Source organism: Camarhynchus parvulus, chromosome Z (genome assembly GCF_901933205.1).
Source record: "Camarhynchus parvulus chromosome Z, STF_HiC, whole genome shotgun sequence".
NCBI lineage: Eukaryota > Metazoa > Chordata > Aves > Passeriformes > Thraupidae > Camarhynchus > Camarhynchus parvulus.
The window spans coordinates 57,536-77,684 of NC_044601.1; the positions used below are offsets into that span (position 1 = coordinate 57,536).

Sequence of the window (20,149 nt, forward strand, 5' to 3'; positions counted from 1 at the left end):
CCGACCCGCACCAGGTGACTGACCCGCAGTGACCGACTCCGAGTGACCGGGCCCGGGTGCGGGACGACCCCCGCGCGCTCCCGCCTCGCCGCGGCAGGTGCGCGCTCACGGGGCGTGGCGGAGCGCCCCCCGCGCGTGCGCGCGGCCGCCGCTGCGGGCCCGGGATCGCCGCGGCCGCGCCTGCGCGCGCCCCTCTCCCCTCCCGGACAAGATGGCGGCCGCGGGGGCACCGGCTGGGGGCGGCGAGTGAGGGACGGGGGCGACGCGGCCCCGGCGCCGCGTCTGAGGGGAGGCGGCTACTGGGCAGGGACAGCGGCAGGGGCTGGGCAGGAGGCAGCCGGGGGTGTCCCGGAGCTCCGCGGCGGGGATGAGGAGCCGGGAAGCCGGGGCAGGGAGCCGGTGAGGAGGGAGTGGGGCTGCTCCGTATGCGCGGCTGGCCGGCGCCCCTCGCCGCCCCGGAGTCGGGGCGTAGCTCGGCGGCCCGGCGGAGGCGTCGGAGGAACCGCGACGGCTCTGGCGGGGGCAGAGTAAGGCGAACAGGTGAGTGCCGGGAGCGGGATGAGCCCTCGGGGCGCTGCCCCCGTCCGGTCCAGTGCGTGTCACTCGAAGCCCGTGCAGCAGCTTTGCTTTGCTTTCCTTTTTTAAAATGTCATTTTGCGGTAGCGCGATGTCATTTGACATCACTTAGTGGTCTGGTCCTTCAAAATAAGTCTGAAAGCATTCAGGTACTCCATAGCTAGAATACCCCTGGAATATGAAGGCTGCGTCTTGGGAAGAGCTGAGCCGCTCTCTCCTGTGAAAAGATAATTAAAGGCCTTGACCTGCAAAAACCATGGTTAAAAACTCCACTATTAAACCTCGAAACGCTGTGTTAGGAGGCTTTGTTTCTTCTGTTATGTGCCCTCTGACCCCGGTGATGAAGGGTGGGTGTGTACAGGTGTCTGTGACCACAGCCTCAGATTCTGTAGTCATTTTACCCTTAGCGGCCATTCACAGCTTCAGAATTGGCTGGATGTAAAGCAAAATAGCTCAGATTTCTGTAAACATCAGACCTTGTTGAGTAAGTGCAGAGAAATGAAGTCAGGTGTACTAAACTGATGTATTTGTTTGCTGCTGCCTTGCATGTCCTCTCCAAGCTATAAATAATATAATGGTGCTGACCTGTGGAGCTGTAAGACAAGCCTTTTGTTAAGGCTGTCACAGAAACTTCTAACTTTCTGAAAAAATAAAACATAATTCTGCAGAATCTGTTTTCATGTAGTTGCTTCTACCGGCTACTGGTTGAACTAGAGGAGATAGCTTTTTGTACAGGTGGAGAAGCACAGGTTTGCAAACTTTGCTTCAGAAGTACTACTAACATTTTGGTGAGTTAATACTACATTAAGAGTTAAGTCAGATTAGGTCATTAATAGAAATGCAGAGAAATGGAACCTTTTGCTCTCCAAGTGCTGTAATACTACGTTTTTAAACTGACTTTGAAAAAGCTTGTATGCCAGATGAGTTCGTCCAATCATAAGCACTCAAGAAGTATTGAAGTGGACATCATGAGATCATTGTTATGCTTCAGCTTCAACTTCCTTGATATGTTTTTTTCCTTTAGTTAGAGTGAAGACTATTTATAGCATAGTTGTACTCATTGACAAAGGCCTTTCAAGTGCTTCCTCTCCTTAGATGCTTTAGGTGTCAAAGTATAATATTTGGTCAGAGGTGTATATGTACTTGGTTGCATAAAGAAGAAAAAAAGATTGTGGACAGCCATATGGTGCTCTAGTTACTGAATTATTGTTTTTTATTTCTAAGCAATACAATAAGGAACTCTGCTGAGCATAAAACGTGTATTACAGCCTGCCTTGTTTATGCACATCCCCCATGCAATGAAACCCATGCTCAGGTGTGTCAAGTGTTGGTACCCAAACATCTCTTGCACAAAATATTCCCCACATAACTGACATCACAAATACACAAATGCAGGTTTTTTGGAACCTACAACAAATACCATTAGCAGTGTGCTATGCCATTGTATGTATAGACTTTGTGATACTGTTTGGGTTTGTGTTAATGCTGAACTAGTAGCTGTTGACCCTAACAAATGCATGCATTTTGTATTTGCAGTATCTCGAGCGTGCTTGATACACAAATATATATATTTTATGTCTAAAATTCATTTTAAGAATTTACTTTTCATAGATACTTTCAGGTTATTTTTAGAATCCCTTCTATCTCGATAACCTCTAGAGTAAGGCAGTTATATCTCTCTGTCATTGTATTTAAAACTAAACAGCTTAGCTAACAATAAATCTTCCTCAATCCTGTCATGATTGAGAAAGAAAATTTTGATTTGGCTCACTTTATCTTGGCTAAAGTCTAAAAATTCCTTCTTTCTGCACAACCAAAACAGGTTGAATTGGTTTTTAATAGTTAACTTTTGTAGTGTCTTCAAGCAACTAAGTAACAATAAACAGAATTATTCACACAGGTGTTAGATGTATGCTTTTGGAAATATTGGCAAGCTGTTCTGAACTATCATGAGTGCATGAAACACCATGGAGGAAAGACTGAGGGAGCAGGGCTGGCTTAGTCTGGACAAGAGCAGAATCACATCAATGTCTGCAAGTATCTGAAGGGAGAGTGTCAAGGGAATAGAGCCAGACTCTTCCCTGTGGTGCTGAGCAACAGGACAAGAGGTATGGGCAGAAACTGATGCACAGGAAGTTCCACCAGAATATGAGGAAGAACTTCTTTGTGCAGATGATCACACACTGGGACAGATTTCACAGAGAGGCTGTGGAGTCTCCCTCATTGGAGATACTCCAGAACCTGGACACAGTTCTGAGCAGTGTGCTCTAGGATGACCCTGCTTGACTAGAGTGGTTGGACCAGTTGAGCTGCTGTGTCCCTTCTACCCTTGCACATCCTGTGAGTGGGAAGTGAAAACACTCCACTGATTTAGGCTAATATTAATCTTGTCTCTACTTCCACAACTTCTCAAAAGTTGTTCCATAGCATTGTACAGTAGAAATCTGTTAATTCTGTGGTCTTCACTCACACTTACCTGAAATTCAGTGTAGGAATCTTTTGGGTTTTATGTTGTGCCTCATATTCTTCTTTGAGTTATCTCAGTATAATTTGGACATTAGAAAGCAGTATTTTTATAAGTAGTAGTATAAGAAAGTAGTTTTTTTATATCAAGTTACCATGTTTTCACAGTATGGTTTTAGTAACTTACCAGATATTGATAAAATAAGCAATCATTTAGCTTCTAGGTAATGGACTTGGTTAATAAGATACAGACTTCTTACCTTTTAATGGGGGTATCAGTATTATGTATGTTAAAAGAAAAAAGTGTCAGGATTATTTTATGATCATTGAAGTGTATTTGGAAGTTTCCATTGTAAGTTTAAAAATGTATGTATGAGACATACTGAATGAATGTATGTGAACTCTGCTGGGAAATAGTTGTAACTCATTTTTCAGTGAATCTTCTAATTGTTTGCTGTTCAAGCTTATATTATTTTCATAATCCTTTTTTTTACTAGTATTGGTAAAGTAAAACCCCTATTACTTCATAGCCATACCTCTGACACTCTTCAGATTAACATACCCAACTTAAAAAGTTTCAGTACTTCACACTGTTGGGATTTTGGTTCTAATCAACTTGAATTATCACTACAAATACAACTTTGGATAAAATAGTGTTAAAAACAACTATGATGGTTATTTCAACAGCAAACCATGGTGTGCTGTCATAGAACATGAGCTGTTGCCTGTTTGTTGTTCAGTTTTAGTTGAAAGGTAGCATTGAGTTGCATCATTTGTAGCTGGGTGATAAACATACTGGGCAGTGAGCATTTGCTCAATATTGTACCTCAATTTAACAGGGATAATGAAGGATAGGGGAGAGGTATGTGGTTGGAAGAAAGGTTAAAAAGATAAATACTTGTTTGGATTTGGTATCTCCATGTGCTACTCTGACACTACCTCTGATACTGCTTGCTGGTCATGGTCACAAAGATAGTATATGCTAATTTGAACTGACTGCCAAAGATTAATTGGGTTCATGAGTATGTTCATTTGTGTCTTAAAGCAGTTATTCTTTATTAAATATTAGTCATCTCTAGTGGAAATAAGACATTTTAGAAGCATTAATGCTTTTTGAGATCAGAGAGAATGCATTTTGCCATTATTTCCACATGGATTTTAAGAAGATAAGAAATAAAATTCAGTAGACAAGACTATGGTCTGAATAAGTAAATACAGTTGTATTACAGGACAAGTAGTTTGATTTCTCTATGGAGATGTTAAACTAAAGCATTGAAGTTTAAGTAGCAATAGCATTTTGATATGGCTTTCATAGGTGTAGTATTATTCTTCAGGGGTGTGTTTTAACCCTAAGCTGATAGAATATTTATCTGTAATGGAAGAAGAAACCTTATTCAGGTAGACTTTTATTTTCAAAATAAAAAGAATTTAGGCTGTGCAAAATAGTATAATGATACCGCTCTTAATACAGTGATTTTTTGAAGCTACAAACTTGATATTCTTACCCTATAACAGAATTTTGGTGACATAGTCAAACATTACTTAATACTTAGCTTTTCACACATAGATTAAATTGTTGGAGTGAAAGTTGCTTATTTTTCTGGAAATCAGATACCAATAAAAAGCTCTTACTTTTGCTGTTAATGGTATGATTGTTGGCTGCTTTAAATAGATTCTGAAATGTGCTGAGTTTCACAAAGCTGAGTTTGGCTGTTAGTAGATTGGCCTTTTTTTGTAGTAACTGGCATGTGGAGGGAACTGGAAGGAAACTAGGACTTCTCATTGTTGTGTGACAAGAGTGCAAAGAAATCATGAAAGCATAAATTGTGTGAGTTGGCTTTCCCTTTATTAATGGAAAAAGGTTCTCAGGATCACATGAGCTTTTTCTCTTCTCTGAAACCCCTGCTATGGAGAGTCCACATTGCTGCTGTTCTTCTATTTAAAGAACCTCAGCCAAGAATCTCTTTAGAACTAAGCAATATATTTTCTTACACAATAGTGTTAAAAAGTCCAATTTAACACATTTTACTTAGGTGCGTGAAGCAAATATGCCTACTTAATCTCGTTCTCTCACTTTAAGTGAAATAAGTCATAAAACTCTGTATAGTACTTGGCTGTGCTTTGCTATTTCTTGGAATAAGATTTAAATTTGTTTGCATACTATAAGGTGAAATTCAGCTGATGAATGAGAAGCATTTCCCTCAAGCTCCTACTGGCTTGTTGTGTTACAGACTCAGCTGGAGTTTGTGGGTTGAGGACTCTGTGTTGGTAGTGAGGTGACTTCTGATTCAGGTCTGCCAAGCTGACCTCAGTGCCAGGGCAGGCCGTGGAGCAAATTGTGCTGAGTGCCATCTGTCTGCAGGATGACCAGGGATCAGGCCCTGACTGCCTGGGATCCTGGCATGGATTTGTGAAAGGCAGGTCTGGCTTTCCCAGCCTGGTCTTCTGTGACAATGTGACCTGTTTGGTGGCTGAGGGAAAGACTGTGGCTGTTGCCTGCCTGGGCTCTAGTAAAGCCTTTGGCACCATCTCCCATGGCATTCTCCTGGAGAAACTGGCTCCTCATGGCTTCAGCTGCGGTGTCTGGGTGAAAAACTGTCTGGACACCTGGACCCTGGGAGTGGTGATGAATGGAGTTACATCCAGCTGGTGGCTGGGAGTTCCCCAGGGTCCAGTGCTGGGACCAGTCCTGTTGAATGGAATGTTCCCTCAGTCAGTCTGCAGACAACACTAAGTTGGGCAGGAGCGTTGATCTGCCAGAGAGATGGAAAAATCTGCAGAGGGATCAGAACAGGCTGGATCAGTGGGTGAGGCCAATGGCCTGAGGTTTAAAAACAGCAAATGCACAGTCCTGCCTTGGGTCATAACAACCCCTGCAGCTCTACAGGCTGGAAAACTGCCCTGTGGGAAAAGGGGGGAGCTGGTCAAGAGCAGCTGCAGATGAGGCAGCATGTGGCCAGGGGGCCAGGAAGGCCAAGGGCACACTGGCCTGTGTCAGCAGCAGTGGGGCAGCAGGAGCAGGGCAGGGAGCGTGGCCCTGTGCTGGGCAGCGCTGCGGCCACAGCTGGAGTGCTGTGTGCACTTGTGGGCCCTGGGAAGCAGAAAGTCACTGAGGGGCTGCAGCGTGTGCACAGAAGGACAGGGCAGCTGGGCAAGGGGGTGCAGCACAAGGCCAGTGAGGAGCAGTTGAGGGGGCTGTGGATGTGTAGCCTGGAGAAAAGGAGGCTTAATGGTAACTGTATTGCTCCTTACAACTGCCTGAGAGGAAGTTGTAGTGAGGACGTTGTTTCAACCTGGTAATAAATGATAGGACAAGAGGAAACAGGTTACACTAGGGGAGGCTTAGGTTTGATATCAAGGAAAATTTCTTCACCAAAAGGGTTGTCAAGCATTGGAGGAGGCTGCCAGGGGAATTTATGGAATATCACAAAGTGGTAGAAAACATTATCATTTCTAAGTCCCTGGAGGTACTTAAAAGACATGTAGCTGTGGCCCTTAGGGACATGGTTTAGTGAGTGATGTCTTGGCAGTGTTATTGGTGTTGATGATCTTCAGGGTCTTTTCCAACCTAAATGATTGTTTAATGCTAAAAAAATGGCAAATGAATGCCTGAGTAAGCATGTCAGGATAGAACTTTTTGCTGAAGTGGATTCCTGCTCCTCATTTTGGTTTGTCTTCTGACATCTGAATTGTTTGGTTTTGGGGTTTGTGATTTTAGTGTATATTGTTTTGTAACTGTTTTTGGGAATATGGAGAGGTAAGAGTGTGAATAAAAATACAATACATACTGGTTATAGAAATAAGAAATGAGGTTCCAACATAGAGATGAAAATTAAAAGTACTGTAACATTAAATGTATCCATATAATTTCAGTGGATATTACCCATCAGTGTCTTGCAAGATTCTTTTGTGCAGAAGCTGTGTGAATATCTTTGGTCACAGACTTCATGTTCAGATATAGACAGAATGGATCTGTACACAAGCAGTATTCCATGTTGCTGCTTGTGTTATGCTTGGAGAAACAGAATAAACTTCAGAGTGATAGAAGCAAAGTGTTACTACATCAAAATTATGATAAGGAATTTGTCCAATCTACTTGTTATATTTCATGTGGCTTTGTGTTGGAATAATTCAATGGAAATTACAGTGTGTTACTAGAAATGAAGAAACAGGGCATGTAGTGTACAGAGATCTTTGTTGTGACAAGTGTTTCTTGCTTTTGGGTTTTATAGTTAATAGGTTTTTTATAAGTCATTTTGTAATAAATTTGTGTCCTTCTCAGTTGGGATAGAGTTGCAGACTCTTTCCTTCTCTACAATTCATTACACAAGTCATTATAAAGATGGTTTTCCTGATTGCTGTAGGTAGTTGTTTCTCAGTGTGCACAGAAAGCTCTTGCTTGAAACTGATCTCTGTTTTCAGAAATTATTCATTTGCCAAGTAGCGGAGTTTGCTGAAAGTAATGCTGTTTTTCATGCAACTCCTAGGTTTCTCTTAATTATAACTCACAACTACAAGAAAGCTAGTGCTGCAGAGAAAGGGAAAATTGAGGTGAGTTTATAGCTAGACCTCCATTTCAGTGTTTTTATTTGCAGGGAGGAGAAGGGGAAGGTTTAGTTATTGCTGGCAGCAGAGACCTGAAGATCAAGGTTACGCAGTTTATTAAAAAGCAGTCATGTATGCTATTACAAGAGGACTTCCTATTAAAATCTCTTTTTGCACAGGTATGCAGGCTCTTTGTTATGCAAGAGGATAATATTTTTTTCACAGATAGTGTGTACAAATTACTAAAATTCTGAACATACGTTTTAGAAAGTCATGCTGCATAGTTAACATGAATTAACCTTTGGTTATGTTTTGAAGCATATGCAGGATGGAATGGGAAGGAAATCTACCATGTTGATACCTACTTTGGGTCATTGGAATTTAGTGGCTTGGAAGGTACACTGGTTTAGTTTGTAATTTTTTTAGAAGTGTTCTTTGTTTCAGACTTGTTATTGAAATAGACTCTCCAACCAGTTTGTTAGGTTAGGATGTCAGCATTACTCAGTTTGCTGAGTGCATGGGGATAGCTCCACCCAACATCCACACTCAGTGTCAGAACTTTTCACTACACATTGTAGCAAAGAAATTAATGTTCATTGTCTATAAATAGGGTAATTATCTTCATTAATTAGTGTTCAGACTTCCATTGGTTGTTGTTTTCTTGCTTGCCATCCTAATTAGCCCACCTTTTCACTCGTTTTATCTTTATCCCAGAAAGAGAGGGTTTCAATACAATTGCTGAATTTTCTTTGTTACTTTCTTGTTTTAGAGTTTTGCGAAATGTCCTTGTGGTCCATAAATTCTGTTTTCCTTGTGTCCAGTTTCAGCAATAGATCTCTCTCCCAGGCTTTGTTAACCTCCTCCTAGGACTGAGATCACTGAAGCTTATCCAGGTTGATTGGAATTGGTTTAGAAGAGTTTCAGTAATTTTCCCAAACTCTGTTCCCACAACAGCAGGCTATGACAAACCTTGCTAAATTCTGGCTACAGTGACAGATGACAGAGCAGAAATTTACACTACTTATAATTAATTAAAACAATAAATCAGAAAAGTTAATTAAAACAATTAATTAGAAAAGTTATTGGGAAAGTTATATCATTAACTAAGGACTGTATGATACAAAACTAAGCATTAGTCCTGGATAGGGATCAAGCATTATTTTGTGAAGGTTATAAGAATTTTACAACATTTTCCTTCACTTTCCAACACTTTCCTGTATTTTCCTATGTAGCGATGCTACAGACTCTTTTTTAAAAAAAATATAACTTTGTATGGAAACAAATATAGTAACAGGACTGTTATGTAATTGACTAGTTCATGTTCTACGAGAAGCAGTGATGCTGCTTGTCCCTCATAGATGGTCAAGGTTTTTTCTACTATTGTGATGTAACAACCACTTTTATATTCATTTTCTTTCTGTTGGAAATATTGAAACATTCAGTTGTTGCTGATAATCAAAATATTTAAAATGCTTCTTTATAAAAAAAAAAGTGGAGTAAAATTTGCCTAATTTCTGATGTAGTTTACTATTGCAATCCATTCCTTGTCTGCTTGAACCATCTGTAAAGAGGTTATTGGGTAGTGCAACGTTTTTTGAGCGCAGTAGTGTTGATTGTCATTTCGGTCATCAACAGTTACTTCCATTGCTTTTGTAAGTCTAACATCCTTTGGAATAGGCTAAGCTTCATCAAACTATGAAACAAGACATTTATTTTGGAAATGGAGTGAAGTAGTTTTATCAGACAATTAAGCTGTATTTGTGTGTACAGTGTCTGAATAAAAATACTGAGTTCCTCAGCTGTTCCTCTTGGACACAGGTCATAGTAGCGCTGTCTTTGTAATTCTAAATTCAGATGCAAGTCTTGCAAATAACTTCCACTTTGTCTCAAGTCGCTGACATCTTAGTGTCATACTGCTACTGTCCATCTTGGTTAGTGCTGCTCAGATTTCATGTGTCTTTTCTATGGTTACTTGTTTCCAAAACACCATCCTGATACTTGATGTGTTTTGAAAATACACATTTGAAAGTACTTTTTTGTGTGTTGCAGAGTCTTTTGGTAATCATATTGATCTGGATGGTTGGTCGTGTTGGTCTTTACTATTAAAAAAAGTGTAAGCTTGTTCTTGGGACCAGAAATTTGGTATGCCTTCATTTGTTAGCTTTTTCATGCAATTAAGTGGTGAGTTCTAGTGCCCAACACTTTGAAACATTGTCAGAAGTCTATTTATTGTCTTTTAAGGGTCCAAGTGGGTGACCTTTGCACTGCTCCTGTCTATTTAGTAAAAAATACTTTTCCTGTAGCTGATGTAGTTCCTGGTTTGAAATTTTGGTATTCTGTAGCAACTTGCTTATTTCAGTGAAAATGCTGGCCATCTTACCATTTTGCTGTTTAGTTAAAGCTTCAAGTACATAAGTAGAGACTTCATTTTCATGACAAAGGGAAATCAGCTTTCATTCTGAAAGAAAAGTTTGTTCTTTCAGGCCTGCGCCAGTGCCCTTCCAGCACCCCTAATGCTTGCCCAGAGGAAAGAGTGTCTCTTATCCTCATGTTTAGAGATTCTTTGAGTGAAAAATTCCAGCTTATGATGGGCAAAGCATAGATCGTAAAGGGCTGAGTAGCCATGCTGCTTCTGCTGCAGTAGAAGTGATACCAGACCAAAGTCGTCTTGAACTCCTCAATACTTTTTTTTTTTTTTTTTTTTTTTTTTTGTGGGTTTTGGGGTTTTTTTGTTGTGTCTTTTAGAATTCAGCTATGTTGCAGAGGGAGAGATACAGGTATTTGAGTTAGATGTTCTACAAAGAAAATGCTGTATATGCCTTGAATAATGGGATTTCTGGAGTTAAATACCTGCCTCTTCTCCCTGAGATTGTTTGCAAAGTCTGTATTTTTTGCTCAGAAAGATCTATATTTAAGATCTCTATTCTTTGTAAGCTGTTTCCCAAGAATTTGCAATCCAAGGGCTCAAGTAAAGTCTCCTTGATTACTCTGTATTAGTCATGAAAGACTTGGATGTGGAATGAAGTTTGGGTCAAATTGTTTGCTATCAGCAGGTGGTGTACAACAAAAATAACTGCTGTGTAGCACCTGCTATACACCAGGATCTAGACCGATTTTAAAAAGAAGCTGATTATGTTACAATTTACTTACTTCTGTCATCAAAAGTGCATTTGTCAGCAGTTTTGGAGTAAAAGCTTCAGTGCCAGTAACCCTGGTGCTACAATTGTCACCTGTCATTGCTGAGGATATAGTGTCAGCAGGTAGTGCTGAAATACCTCAGATTCCAAGGTTAGCAAATCCAATATATGATCATATATCCTTCCACACAGTTACTTTTTAACGTAAAGTTAAACTGATTTTTAAAAATAATTTTTTAGTATACGAAAAAATTTGTTTACAGACTTTATAAATACCAGAATTAAAAACAACTGAATACTTCCCAATTTCTTTATATACCTGTTCCTTTAATCATTCTTGGTATCAGTTTTCCTTCTGGTCTGTATTTCAGCAGAATTACTGTATTAGGGTTTTGTTCCATGGTATTCAAATTGTTTAACTGCAAGCATTTCATTGTATAGGACTCTAATTTTAGCCCATTGTAGTGAAGCAATGTCTCTGTTTCCACAAAAGCAAGGAAAAACCTTACGGAACGCATGCAAATGATTTCTAGTATTTGCTGTAGCATTTTTTTGCTTCTTGTTTTGTTATTTCAGTGAAAACTGCAGGTCTAAATTAGAAATACGAGATTAAAAAGGGCACTGTGATTTTTCTTTCTTTCCAAATATAGCTTATTTGTTTATACGTATTGTTATATATGTTAATGACTTTTTAGAAGTCTGATGTACTGAACATGTCTTAGGGAAGAAATGACAACATAGAATAATGATACTTAATTCACATGTATAAGTGTATAAATATGTTCAGAATGAGCTCTAGAAAGGTTTAAGAGCAGGGCATAGCTTGGAATCAATTAAACAGTTTTAATTAAGTCAATCTTCTTGCTTTTTTTTCCTTTTTTTCACTTGATTGTCTGTTACATTTCATACAGGGTACCAAGAAGCACAAAGTATGCCCGAGTACCAATTCATATACATATATGGTATAGGATTATATTTTTGTCCTAGAACATCTTTGTTAATTTAACATGTATACACTGTAAATCTATATCCTTGCGTTCAGTTAGATTCATTCCACTGTTGTGTTAATGCATGTCAGTGCAATCAAGTAGCCAGAATATTATGAGGCTTCTTTTTAGTTAATATAAGACTAATGGGGTGTTTGAATTGGCATGGAATTAGGTCTCTGAGAAAAGCTTTAGATGCCAGTCCAAGTGATGGCTTGCTAATTAAATGTCTAAATGTCGTTAAGACCTTGAGAACTAGACTTGATTCATAAAGCTTTTTCCAAAAAAATGTTTCAAGTACTGGAAGCTGAAAAGAATTAATTGAATGGAGAAAAAGAACTTGTCTTCCTCTAAAACCAGTGGATTTGTGTATTGCTTTGTTTTCCATGAAAGAGTAGTTGTCCATACATGACTGTCTTTATACTGTTCCAAATCACTCTCTCAATTTTACTTGTGAGCAAGATGTCCAGGTTTTTTTTTTTTCCCACAAGTGAAATAGTGCCCAGAATGAGGTAAAGCTACTGAAGAGTCCATGTGACAGTCTGGTATGCATGCAGCAAGGAAGACCTGAAACAAGTTGTAGTGACAAAGCCTGGTTGTAATTCACTGTTTTCTAATTCAGAAAACAGTGGTTTTCTAAATCTTAGGTTTAGAATACTTTAACTTGTTCAGAAAATACTGGGAGATGTGTCTACCTTCAAGGTACCCGTGCTGCTGTGGCTGTTTTATTTTTGCTCTCTGCCAGTATATTAACTCTTGTCTTAAAGTCAACTGCTCTGAATATGGGTGGCTTTGGAAGGTACTTACCTGTTACTTCCTTAGCCAGTGTCTGTTGTTTGAAAATTTTCTGACTAGTGACATAGAGGTGATGGAGTTCTTTAGAATGGCAAGTAATTGTTAATGTGGGCAGTTTGCCACCTGGTTCGCTGTTTGAAGAAGAGCTGTCTGTTTTATTCAAACTGTGTTCCTTTTAAGTTTAGTGTACCATTTCTGAATATGGACAGATAGTGCTTTTCATCATTCTTGCCTCTGTTTTGAATTTTATAAGTTCTAAGTATAATTATATTGCTTCTGTTTTCTAGAAGCCCCGTAAGCTTCAGAACTGCTTTATGTTGTGGAAACCTCAAATCCTTAAAAAGACACAGGTTTTGTGCTAAAGCAATTCTGCTGTTCGAAGCCCGCAGTGCAGAACACTACCAGGCCCTTGGACTGGGCAGTAAGGCTGTCATGAGCCTCACTACCAGCCCTTGGCAGCATTTGCTCCTCGGGGGAAGGAGGGGCAGAAACCAGTAAATAGGAGAGCACCCGGAAAAGTGTCAGCTAGGTGTGGACTAGAAGGCCCCTGCTCTTGTAGCTCGCTCAGTGAAGTCATGCTGTGACTCCAGCCTTTCCTGGAAGTGCTTGGACATTGTGGAGTCACAGGTGCTGTCCCACCCTTCTGTGTGGTGGATGCACATCTGGGCACACAGAGCCAGTTCTGGTTGAGTCACTCATCCAGGTCACTTTGGTCACATCTGTGTGTGATAATGTGAGGAATGAGTGCCACAACATGAATGTCGAACAAAATTCCCAGTGTCCGGTCACAAGATGGGGCAAAAAAAATCAAGTAAAGCAGAAAAACAAAAAAGTGAGACTGGACAACAGGTCATTCATAGTCTTGAATAAGAAAATTTCAATTACTGCCTATTGTGTTTCTGGAGAACGACTTTGGTATTCTGTTTGAGTGACAGAAGGGATTTTGTCAATGGCATGGGATCTCTCCTATTGTTTCTTCCTTGTTAGAACAAGTATTACCTACTGTGAAGATTTCTGCCTTTCTCTTGCCACCTGGGGTAATTAGCTTACAAAATTAACTCCTTCAGTGTTGTGGGAAATACTTAAAATTCTTGAACTCTCATCTTACCTTAATTTTCAGGCATTAAGTTTCCCTGCAAGACTACTCTGTTTGGATTTTTTCTTTGTGTAGAAAGAATGTATTATGTTGGTATGCCAGAGTTTTCGTGAGATTGTTCAGTTTACTTGAGTTTGCAAGGCAAATTTTAATCTTGAGTAGTTTGAATTTTATCATTAAAATGTTACAAATTACTTCTAGCAGGGGATTCTGTACTTGATTAGAAATATATACATTTATAAAGAGTCATGGATCTGTGAAATGCAAATCCATGCTGAGAAGGACTGTGTCAAATATGACTGAGGGCTGTTGTTCTGGCTGACTTGCACTGGAGATTTTTGAAAATACAGTCTTTTCATTTAAGATTGAAGTATTTGGGTTATGTATTAGGAGGAAGAGTAGTCCTCTAGTACACTTAGTGATGGAGAACTTTTATAGGTATTGTTGTGATTAATTAAAATTTTCCCTTCTCATATCTATGGGGATTGAAATCTAAGATGCAAGGTACACCAGGAATGTTAGTTTTAAATTGTTACATCTTAACCTGACTGTTTCTGCAGAGTTGCAACATTATATACTTTAATCATGCGCTTCTATTATGGGTTCTAAGATTTAGTGCATGCAATTTAAGGATTTTGGTTGCGTAGCTGGTGACCTTGAATTCAAACTGGGAAGAGAAACTGGAACTGAAGTATGTATTCTATCTAGATCAAGAAATTCCTCCCTTCTCAGTTTTTGACAGACTTAAATGTGTTTTTTCAGCGCTTTTGCTCCACTGATGCATTATTTGCTCTGGGCATGGATATCAGTCCTTTTCTTCAACTGCTTTTTCCCAGTACTGTACTGAAATAACTTGGGTAGTGATAAATTTTCAGTAGTAGCTGTCTCAGATGCTGGTTTTGTTACTTTGGAGATGCATGGTGATTTCTAAGATGATGAATGGCCCAAAGAAAGAGCAGTTTTGTGTGACTCCTAAAAATGTGGCTCACAGAGCACTGTTGCTACATGTGTAGAACTTGGTACTGGAAGCAGCTTGTCTGGAAATACAATGAATATTTCAAATTTGTATTCCTTTTCTACTCTGCAGGTAGACCAATTTAAAAAAAGTATTCGTACTGCTTGAATACTGGGCAGAGCAGCTTATGCTTGAGTTTTTATCCCCTGTTGGCTATTCAGTAAGCTGGACCTTCATTTGTAGGAGAATATTTCATGAGATATTACAGATCTCTTACACTTTTATAAAAACACTTTCTGCTCCAATCAAAGGAAAAAAGTCTTTTCCTCCTTGCTAGTGTTACTGAAATTAAGATTTAGAGATGTCATTCATTCAAAACCCCAACAAAAGAATGTAACTCCTAGCCCCCACACCAGCAACACATATTTTGAATTGAGGTTGTGTGTTTTTAACTTTCAATAAACTGACTAAACAGTATGCCAAATGAGGAGGGGAAAAGATTGGTATGCCAGCATTGCATAGAGGCTTGTGTAACAGCAATTCCCTAAGGGAGAGAGACCCAAATCATCCAATGACACATTTTTATGGTGAATAAATAAGCTGAAGCGAGTAAGAAGGCTTCCAAAACAAAAGCTAACCCAAAAATATGACATGAATCATTATTTGAGTGATTAATATGGCAGTGAGCAGATAAACTGCATGTTGGCCAGGTGTCTTGGAGGGTTGTGCTTCCTGAGAGCACAAGTCCATTCTTGTCCTGGTTTTCAGCTGAGATAGAGTTAATTTTCTTCTTTCTACAGGAGTACTGCCTCCCATAGCAGCTGATCTTTGCATGCACAGAAATCAGTTAATGGTGAAGTTCCGTATTGGTCCCAAGAAATGAGCTGGGGGAATTTTTTCTCAACCTTACCAAGCAATCAGCTTGATCTTGGTGGTGTGAGGCTTGATTATAATTGTTCCAAGACCGTATGAGTATATGCGCACTGCAAGGAATTAAAATCTGAATTAACTGAATCATAACCTTTCATGTATTTCAGTCCTGCAGTGGATTCCAGCACTGTTCAGTGTGATCCCCACATTAGAGGCTGTAGAACAGTAAAAATTGGTGTTTTTGAAATACCTTGTCTCAACTTGTGGACTTAATTCCTACTGAACTTTTGTGATTTGATTAACAGCAGTAATATTGAGAAATTAATTCCCAGGTTGTCTGATCGGTGCTGATGGATCTCTTTAAACTTGTGACACTTAAAAATATTTTCAGTATACAGAGATAAAAACCAGCCTACCTTTTTCTAAACCAGCTAAGTTGTACTCCTTAAACCATACAGCATAAATCTTCCTTGACAAGCCATTTTTATTTGTGGCCTTTCTTCAAACTCCCTAGTAATTACTTTTATGTACTGAAATGTGGAATTTTTTTATATATCTGAGTATGATGTATGTGTCCTCAGATTCCTTGCCAGCGCTTTATCTTGTAAATGATGGTTTTTCTAGATTGATTTGATACAGTTGTCCTGTTGTAGCTAAGAGCCTCTAAGGCTTGAGCCTTAATTTTAAGTGTTCAAAAGTTTATAATTATGGTGAAAGAACTCACAGCCATGACTTAGCAAGATCTTTGTGTTTCTAGATCTTGTCACAGCCTTTCTTAATGCAGTGGGTTTAAGAAACTTGTGTCTAGCTGGAACTTTTTTAATCTTAGCAGACTTGGAGAATCATCATGGTTAACATATGTTTTTTGGAAAAGGTCATTGCTTACAGGATTCCACAAAAATTTACTTTCTCTCCTTTTCAATACCATTGGCAAAAAATGTGTTGATGACCTTTAGCTAAATAGGTGACCTTCAGCTAACTGATTTATTACCACTAAAATGTCAGAATGCTTACAAGAAATCAGCTCTTGCATTAAGAACATCTGGTTCAAACCAAACAAAGGGAGGACCGAAAAAAAGATTGTGAAGAAAAAGGTAAATATTCTACTGATAGAGCTTCCATTTGTCAGAGTGGTGTAGAATTCTGGGATGCTCCTGGGCACTATAAAGCTTACATAACCATGTAGCATCCATCTTTTAGCAGAGACCTCTGTCAACCGCAGTGTAACAAGAAACTGAATGACACATGCAGCCATCCATGTGTCATGTGAGTACTGTGATTTCTTATGGTTAATGCTGCGTATGAAGAAGCAGCAAAATAGGGGTTTATCTTGCAATCCAGGCCACTGCAAGTGTTCCAAGTGTGCACTCAGAGCAGATCTGCCATCAGACAGATCCAGAGTCTGAGACTTCCCAAGAAACATGGGAAAATATACTGGTTTTTATCTTTCTTTAAACATATTTTTCTAGTCTATGGCCCCAATGGAGAAAAGATAAAAAGTATGTATTATTGAAAAAAGACCTCTGGGAATAATCTTCCATCTAAAAAATAATCACCAGAGAATCCTTGAGGTATGCTGACCAAGGGCTTTTATATTGAAAATGTTCAGCCTTCAATACTATTAACAGACTATTGAAACAGAATTACAGATGGGCTAAAAGGTGCAATTACAAGTTTTCAAATTCGCCAGATAAGAAGTTGGAATGAGTGTGTTGGCACATACCAACACAGCCTGGTCAGTGGGCTAAGCTACACTTGAAAGTCAGCTCTTTATCTGATCACTATGAACTCACTTTCTGCAGATTACAGACAAAGATTCCTAGCTCACATCTCTAAAATCAGCTTCCACATTTCTTCAAAGGTTGAGCCCCTTTGTGGATTGAATAAGCACCATCCATGAAGCAAGAAGTGAAATTTACAATATGCAGATACAGTAAACTACCTAATGAGCCTGAAGGAGCTACAGCAGAGGAAATAAAGTGATATAATGCCAGGATAGTGTGATGTTCTTAATTAATGGAGGAGGAAATCATAGGTAATGTGACACAAAGTTTTGTCAGGTGATGTTTATTATATAGCTGAGATAGAAAAGTGGATGGTGAAATACACTGGATTAATGGTTTTCTAAACAAACTCTTCATTATTGCTTTACTGTTTTTAGAAAATGTGACTAATATTGTAGCCTGGGCTGTGGCTCCACGCTGGAGCTAACAGATGTGAGGAAGGAAGCAGTATTTCTCCTTGGATTTTTTGTTTTGTTTTGTTTTTAATTTAGAGCAAGAAAGCTTCATGCAGATGGAAAAACTTAGTGAGAGGGAAGAAAGTATGGGAGATGCCCCAGAGAGCAGACTACTTCTGGACAAAAGTTAGGAACTGGCAAACAGTAGAGAGCATTAAATAGTAAAGGATTTAAAGAGCAAGTAATGTATTTCTGTACCTCTGACTTAGTTATGAAATAACTAAACAGCATGCATTTTCTGCTTTTCTCATTTAGCTTATGGTACACGTCTGTGGGGTAGTTAATTGACCCCACAGACAAGGAAAGACAGACCTTGTCACTGTTTGTGGAAAAATCTTTGGAAGTTCAGGAACTGGTAGCACAGCTTCCTGGGGGGAAAAAAAAAAACAACGTGGAATTTAGTACATTAGTACGGTAAAAAATTTTCTGTTCTCAGTACAGAAAATTCCTGGTTTTGTAGGACTACTGCATATGTTCTGAATGATGCATTGGGAACAGAGTTATTTTCTTCATTCTTTATTCACGTGCATGAGAAAGGCAGTCCCTGTGGGTTCTTGATCCTCAGGAAAACTTCTGATGACCTTTCTAGTGCTCATAGTTGGAAGTTCCAATAGTTGGGGAAATAATATGCAATGTGTATGAGAGAATTTTGATGGAGAAAGCAGGGCTACAGCTCTGAATGGCCAAAACAGTGATACTAATGCCAATGGGAGCAAGTTGTGAGTTTTCTCAAGTGAATATATACAAACTTCCACTGGTCCTGGTCGCATGGTAAGGACAGGCCTCAGAGGAAACCTGGTCTTTGTGTGGTAGTGAGAGACATGAATGTACCTTCACAGTACTAAAGAAAATAGGAAACAAAGAGAATGTTTGGCTTCATTGATTTTTTTTCCCCCATGTAAACTTGAAAGACACAAGACAACCTGTGGTTACGGCAGCTGCTAAAATTTGTCATCAAGTCCTGTGTTGAGACAAAACTTTTGTCTATGTAAAACAGATGTGAAATGTCTTCAGTTAATTTTGTTAATGAAATCTGTGAAGTACAGTCTTTTTTCTAAAAAGTGCAGTCTAATACAAGTCAAAGCCTAAATCTTGCACTAGAAAATTCTGAAGGCAAGATTTCAGCAGCACTATTGTTTTACATTTGCAAGCAATGCCAGAATAGTTCCTGGCACCAGAGGGAGAATTTAGTTCATTACCCAGCCACTCCCTGCCCAGGGTTTCTGAGGTAGGTAGTTCTGTGCATGTTCAATGACTAATAATGAAATATCAATCACTTTAAATATATTAAGTAGTGAAAAGCTTCTACAGAGAAGAGTATTGCTGCAGAGGCTGAGGCTGCAAAGGTTGAGAGAATTATCATTTATGAGCCAGCTATCTAAAACCAGAAAACCTCTTGCAATTTCTGTTGTAGTAGTTGTGATTTTATGCAGCAAAGAGATACTTTGGGGAATGTACCTTATGTTTCTAAAAATTTATAGCTAAATCCACTCAGAGATTCTAATTAGCACTACTTAGTAGTGGGTTGTAACAGTTAATGACAATTTCATTTGGTCGCAAAATATATTTTTATAAATGCAATGGGAAACACCATAGAGATTGCATCAAAAATTGCCTAAAAAGTACTGCTGATTCCATTTCTGAGCCCAAATTCCCATCTGACTGTTTGAGAATGCTGGGCTGAGTAGGCTGCAGGGAACTTGTCCAAAATCATAGAAGTAATTTGAAACTGAACAGGTATCTTTAGATACTAAAATTTTTTGTCCTTTGGATTTGATAGCTTACATGGATTCATGCAGAGATTTTAGTGTTCTGATAGATTTTAAAGGGTGGGTTTATGTAATATCTTGCAGGTATTGCTAAGTCTGTGTTGTTAATGGTTTCTTTCAAGGAATGAAAAAGTCATCTTGTTCCATCTGCCAGATAGAAAATAACTAGCCAAAAATAAACTTAGTCTAAAGACTTTTTCCTGTAAAATTCCTTTCTTTTTTCTTGAGAGCCTGACCTTTTTTTTCCCCCCTCAAACAGTGTTTCATTGGTATCAGTTTTATTAAGAAAATCCAGCACTGCACATAGAAAGCAGTTTTTGGGGGAATATATTCACCTGTATAGCAGTGGTTTGACACCACTGACAGATGCAGTGTGGGAAGGGTCAAAACATACTGTTTATTAAACTAAATTTGACTTAATACTAGATATTGCTGCAGAGGCAAGTACATGTGACATGGACGCAGACCATAAGCTGCCATGTTTATGAAATCATAACAGAGTGGGCATTACAATGAGGGAGGAAGGGAAGGCTTTTTCCCTCCCACTCAGCTGTCATCTTGGCAGAAAACATTACAGAATTTGTGTTTCTGCTTGTTCTGCAAATAAATATGGGACTTCAGGTTACAGAATAGTGAATTTGCTCAGATTGTGACTCCCAGACTCAAAAAGGATTAACCAGTACCAGGAGTAGCAAAAATCTTTTCATACAGTGGGAAC

General features: G+C 39.1%; 1 protein-coding gene across 1 annotated transcript in view; it reads left to right on the forward strand.

The window, feature by feature from the left end:
• The first annotated feature begins 250 nt into the window (after nt 1-250).
• The window catches only part of APC (APC regulator of WNT signaling pathway), a 94,007-nt gene continuing 74,108 nt past the window's right edge, over nt 251-20,149 (forward strand). The window contains exon 1 of the mRNA XM_030968611.1: nt 251-540. The gene's annotated coding sequence lies outside the window, so the exon portion shown is untranslated. The remainder of the gene's footprint in view (nt 541-20,149) is intronic.